General features: G+C 60.0%; 1 long non-coding RNA gene across 1 annotated transcript; it reads left to right on the forward strand.

Moving 5' to 3' along the window:
* Positions 1-541: 541 nt before the first annotated feature.
* Positions 542-6,642, forward strand: LOC141086556 (uncharacterized). The gene is made up of 3 exons (XR_012231615.1): positions 542-657; positions 6,112-6,204; positions 6,465-6,642. It is a non-coding gene; the product is annotated as an uncharacterized lncRNA (long non-coding RNA).
* The last annotated feature ends 325 nt before the right edge of the window (positions 6,643-6,967 follow it).

Below are 6,967 nucleotides of genomic sequence, written 5' to 3' on the forward strand. Positions count from 1 at the left end.
GGTACCATCCGCAAATGTTCTGCTTACTTTCCGCATGGTGTGCACAGCCACATGCGGGAAGTAAGCGGAACAATGCATTCCTATGGGTGCGGGATCGCCGCGATTCCGCAAAATAATGAGCATGCTGCGTTTTTTACCGCGAAGCGATTCCGCCGCGGTAAAAACCGCAGCATTAGCACAGCATTGCGGAATGCATGGGATGCTTATTTTTCGCGGTTAAAACCGCGAAAAAAAACGCCACGTGTGAAATCAGCCTAAATGTCGGCAGCAAAGCACAGATAAAGGAGGCTGCAGTACCGGTAATGGCCACTAGATGTCAGTGCAGCACAGATCATGTGACAAGAGGTAGCAGTACCAGTATTGACCACCAGATATCAGGGTAGCTGAGTTGACATTCTGAATGCGAAGTACCAATATAGGCCGCAAGAGGGCAGCACAGCACAAGAACCTCAGGCTGCAACACCGGCAATTGCCTACAGATGGCAGTGAAGCTGAGGAAGTATAAATTACAGGGAAGAAACCTAAGTGCGAGTGCGCCTGCGCACAAGGAGCAGCTGATGTGGCGCGCTGGATGCCGGGAACTGTAGTTTGGCGGGAAAGATGGAGAGATCCGAGTTTGAGAAACAGAGAGAAGCTCAAGTGGAGAAAATCCAGGAGGTGAATCACGTGACTGCTGCACCGCATGCCACCCCACCTGTACAGTACACCGCATGCCACCCCACCTGTACACGCTGCACCGCATGCCACCCCACCTGTACAGTACACCGCATGCCACCCCAACTGCACAGTACACCGCATGCCACCCCAACTGCACAGTACACGCTGCACCGCATGCCACCCCAACTGTACAGTACACCGCATGCCACCCCACCTGTACAGTACACCGCATGCCACCCCAACTGCACAGTACACGCTGCACCGCATGCCACCCCAACTGTACAGTACACTGCATGCCACCCCAACTGCACAGTACACCGCATGCCACCCCACCTGTACAGTACACTGCATGCCACCCCAACTGCACAGTACACCGCATGCCACCCCAACTGTACAGTACACTGCATGCCACCCCAACTGCACAGTACACCGCATGCCACCCCACCTGTACAGTACACTGCATGCCACCCCAACTGCACAGTACACCGCATGCCACCCCAACTGCACAGTACACCGCATGCCACCCCACCTGTACAGTACACTGCATGCCACCCCACCTGTACAGTACACCGCATGCCACCCCACCTGTACAGTACACTGCATGCCACCCCAACTGCACAGTACACCGCATGCCACCCCAACTGCACAGTACACCGCATGCCACCCCACCTGTACAGTACACTGCATGCCACCCCAACTGTACAGTACACGCTGCACCGCATGCCACCCCAACTGCACAGTACACCGCATGCCACCCCAACTGCACAGTACACTGCATGCCACCCCACCTGTACAGTACACCGCATGCCACCCCACCTGTACAGTACACTGCATGCCACCCCAACTGTACAGTACACGCTGCACCGCATGCCACCCCAACTGCACAGTACACCGCATGCCACCCCAACTGTACAGTACACTGCATGCCACCCCACCTGTACAGTACACGCTGCACCGAATGCCACCCCAACTGTACAGTACACCGCATGCCACCCCACCTGTACAGTACACTGCATGCCACCCCAACTGCACAGTACACCGCATGCCACCCCAACTGCACAGTACACTGCATGCCACCCCACCTGTACAGTACACCGCATGCCACCCCACCTGTACAGTACACTGCATGCCACCCCAACTGTACAGTACACGCTGCACCGCATGCCACCCCAACTGCACAGTACACCGCATGCCACCCCAACTGTACAGTACACTGCATGCCACCCCACCTGTACAGTACACGCTGCACCGAATGCCACCCCAACTGTACAGTACACCGCATGCCACCCCACCTGTACAGTACACTGCATGCCACCCCACCTGTACAGTACACGCTGCACCGCATGCCACCCCAACTGCACAGTACACCGCATGCCACCCCACCTGTACAGTACACTGCATGCCACCCCACCTGTACAGTACACGCTGCACCGCATGCCACCCCAACTGCACAGTACACCGCATGCCACCCCACCTGTACAGTACACCGCATGCCACCCCAACTGCACAGTACACCGCATGCCACCCCAACTGCACAGTACACGCTGGACCGCATGCCACCCCAACTGCACAGTACACCGCATGCCACCCCACCTGTACAGTACACCGCATGCCACCCCACCTGTACAGTACACGCTGCACCGAATGCCACCCCAACTGTACAGTACACTGCATGCCACCCCACCTGTACAGTACACTGCATGCCACCCCACCTGTACAGTACACGCTGCACCGAATGCCACCCCAACTGTACAGTACACCGCATGCCACCCCACCTGTACAGTACACTGCATGCCACCCCACCTGTACAGTACAAGCTGCACCGCATGCCACCCCAACTGCACAGTACACCGCATGCCACCCCACCTGTACAGTACACTGCATGCCACCCCACCTGTACAGTACACCGCATGCCACCCCACCTGTACAGTACACGCTGGACCGCATGCCACCCCAACTGCACAGTACACCGCATGCCACCCCACCTGTACAGTACACCGCATGCCACCCCACCTGTACAGTACACGCTGCACCGCGTGCCACCCCAACTGTACAGTACACTGCATGCCACCCCAACTGTACAGTACACCGCATGCCACCCCACCTGTACAGTACACTGCATGCCACCCCACCTGTACAGTACAAGCTGCACCGCATGCCACCCCAACTGCACAGTACACCGCATGCCACCCCAACTGTACAGTACACTGCATGCCACCCCAACTGTACAGTACACTGCATGCCACCCCAACTGTACAGTACACGCTGGACCGCATGCCACCCCAACTGCACAGTACACCGCATGCCACCCCACCTGTACAGTACACCGCATGCCACCCCACCTGTACAGTACACGCTGCACCGCGTGCCACCCCAACTGTACAGTACACTGCATGCCACCCCACCTGTACAGTACACTGCATGCCACCCCACCTGTACAGTACACGCTGCACCGAATGCCACCCCAACTGTACAGTACACCGCATGCCACCCCACCTGTACAGTACACTGCATGCCACCCCACCTGTACAGTACACGCTGCACCGCATGCCACCCCAACTGCACAGTACACCGCATGCCACCCCACCTGTACAGTACACGCTGCACCGCATGCCACCCCAACTGCACAGTACACCGCATGCCACCCCAACTGCACAGTACACCGCATGCCACCCCAACTGTACAGTACACCGCATGCCACCCCACCTGTACAGTACACGCTGCACCGAATGCCACCCCAACTGTACAGTACACTGCATGCCACCCCAACTGTACAGTACACTGCATGCCACCCCAACTGTACAGTACACGCTGGACCGCATGCCACCCCAACTGTACAGTACACTGCATGCCATCCCAACTGCACAGTACACCGCATGCCACCCCACCTGTACAGTACACGCTGCACCGCATGCCACCCCAACTGTACAGTACACTGCATGCCACCCCACCTGTACAGTACACTGCATGCCACCCCACCTGTACAGTACACGCTGCACCGAATGCCACCCCAACTGTACAGTACACCGCATGCCACCCCACCTGTACAGTACACTGCATGCCACCCCACCTGTACAGTACACGCTGCACCGCATGCCACCCCAACTGCACAGTACACCGCATGCCACCCCACCTGTACAGTACACTGCATGCCACCCCACCTGTACAGTACACGCTGCACCGCATGCCACCCCAACTGCACAGTACACCGCATGCCACCCCAACTGTACAGTACACCGCATGCCACCCCACCTGTACAGTACACGCTGCACCGAATGCCACCCCAACTGTACAGTACACTGCATGCCACCCCACCTGTACAGTACACTGCATGCCACCCCAACTGTACAGTACACGCTGCACCGCATGCCACCCCAACTGCACAGTACACCGCATGCCACCCCAACTGTACAGTACACCGCATGCCACCCCAACTGTACAGTACACGCTGCACCGCATGCCACCCCAACTGCACAGTACACCGCATGCCACCCCACCTATACAGTACACTGCATGCCACCCCAACTGTACAGTACACGCTGGACCGCATGCCACCCCAACTGCACAGTACACCGCATGCCACCCCACCTGTACAGTACACCGCATGCCACCCCACCTGTACAGTACACTGCATGCTACCCCAACTGTACAGTACACGCTGCACCGCTTGCCACCCCAACTGCACAGTACACCGCATGCCACCCCAACTGTACAGTACACTGCATGCCACCCCACCTGTACAGTACACTGCATGCCACCCCACCTGTACAGTACACGCTGCACCGCATGCCACCCCAACTGTACAGTACACTGCATGCCACCCCACCTGTACAGTACACTGCATGCCACCCCAACTGTACAGTACACGCTGCACCGCATGCCACCCCAACTGCACAGTACACCGCATGCCACCCCAACTGTACAGTACACCGCATGCCACCCCAACTGTACAGTACACGCTGCACCGCATGCCACCCCAACTGCACAGTACACCGCATGCCACCCCACCTATACAGTACACTGCATGCCACCCCACCTGTACAGTACACGCTGCACCGAATGCCACCCCAACTGCACAATACATGCTGCACCGCACGTCACCCCCGTACAATACGCCTCCGCCCTACCTCACCCCCCGTACAATACGCCTCCGCCCTACGTCACCCCCGTACAATACGACTCCGCCCTACCTCACCCCCCGTACAATACGCCTCCGCCCTACGTCACCCCCCGTACAATACGCCTCCGCCCTACCTCACCCCCCGTACAATACGCCTCCGCCCTACGTCACCCCCCGCACAATACGCCTCCGCCCTACGTCACCCCCCGCACAATACGCCTCCGCCCTACGTCACCCCCCGCACAATACGCCTCCGCCCTACCTCACCCCCCGCACAATACGCCTCCGCCCTACCTCACCCCCCGCACAATACGCCTCCGCCCTACCTCACCCCCCGCACAATACGCCTCCGCCCTACCTCACCCCCCGCACAATACGCCTCCGCCCTACCTCACCCCCCGCACAATACGCCTCCGCCCTACCTCACCCCCCGCACAATACGCCTCCGCCCTACCTCACCCCCCGCACAATACGCCTCCGCCCTACCTCACCCCCCGCACAATACGCCTCCGCCCTACCTCACCCCCCGCACAATACGCCTCCGCCCTACCTCACCCCCCGCACAATACGCCTCCGCCCTACGTCACCCCCCGCACAATACGCCTCCGCCCTACGTCACCCCCCGCACAATACGCCTCCGCCCTACGTCACCCCCCGCACAATACGCCTCCGCCCTACGTCACCCCCCGTACAATACGACTCCGCACTACGTCACCCCCCGTACAATACGCCTCCGCCCTACGTCACCCCCCGTACAATACGCCTCCGCCCTACGTCACCTCCCGTACAATACGCCTCCGCCCTACGTCTCCCCCCGTACAATACGCCTCCGCCCTACGTCACCCCCCGTACAATACGCCTCCGCCCTACGTCACCCCCCGTACAATACGCCTCCGCCCTACGTCACCCCCCGTACAATACGCCTCCGCCCTACGTCACCTCCCGTACAATACGCCTCCGCCCTACGTCACACCCCGTACAATACGCCTCCGCCCTACGTCACACCCCGTACAATACGCCTCCGCTCTACGTCACCCCCCGTACAATACGCCTCCGCCCTACGTCACCCCCCCGTACAATACGCCTCCTTCCTACGTCACCCCCCGTACAATACGCCTCCGCCCTTCGTCACCCCCCGTACAATACGCCTCCGCCCTACGTCACACCCCGTACAATACGCCTCCGCCCTACGTCACACCCCGTACAATACGCCTCCGCCCTACGTCACACCCCGTACAATACGCCTCCGCTCTACGTCACCCCCCGTACAATACGCCTCCGCTCTACGTCACACCCCGTACAATACGCCTCACACTTGTTTTCTTCTTTCTCAGCGATTACTAGAAGCTTCTGAACTGATGTCTGCACTGAACCGTAACATGGAGGAATGGAGGGGGCGACCGGGCGAGAGCGCAGTGCTGACCGAGGTAAGCCCCGCCCCCGGCAGGGCGTTAGAGTAGGGAGCTGTGCCTCCACCCCCGGCAGGGTGATGTTAGCGCTGTGGCTCCGCCCCCGGGTGATGTTAGCGCTGTGGCTGTCCACGGTAGGATGATGTTGGCATGTGGCTCCGCCCCCGGCAGGGTGACGTTGGCCCTGTGGCTCCGCCCCCGGCAGGGTGACGTTGGCCCTGTGGCTCCGCCCCCGGCAGGGTGACGTTGGCGCTATCACCGGCTGCTTCTCTCCTCAGGTTTGGTTCCAGTTCCTCCGGCGGTTCGTCCACCTCTCCGAGGCCGTTGCGGGGAGCCGTCAGTGACGCCGTGCTCTGCTGCTGTGGACGCCGTGGCTTCTCCCTCGGGATCAGTGGATTTTCCAGGATGTTCTTCTGTGGCACAGGGGGCGGGGCGATGAGGGGGGCGGGGCTACTCCTGCAGGAGGCGATTGCAGCAGCTGCCCCAGTAATAAAGCTCATTAATATTCATGTCTGGGGGTCACTTACTTTAGTTGCTCTGAGGTGGAGCAGGCGGCGGCTCGGCAGGCTGGATGCAGGCGGTGCTCCCGCCCTCTTTCTAGTGGACTTTTTCCTTCTGTGTTGCTGTTGGTCACTAGGTGGCAGCACCACAGTCTCACTTTACTACATGCTGCGACATTACAGAAGAGCGGTGGATGGAAGGTGGCGGCTGCGCGCTCCCTCGCTGCTGTGCCGTGCATGGCCTGCAGGTGGCGGCTGCGCGCTCCCTCGCTGCTGTGCCG

The sequence above is a fragment of the Dendrobates tinctorius genome, unplaced genomic scaffold, assembly GCF_039654945.1.
Source record: "Dendrobates tinctorius isolate UK_male_01 unplaced genomic scaffold, ASM3965494v1 ptg000002l, whole genome shotgun sequence".
NCBI classification, from domain to species: domain Eukaryota; kingdom Metazoa; phylum Chordata; class Amphibia; order Anura; family Dendrobatidae; genus Dendrobates; species Dendrobates tinctorius.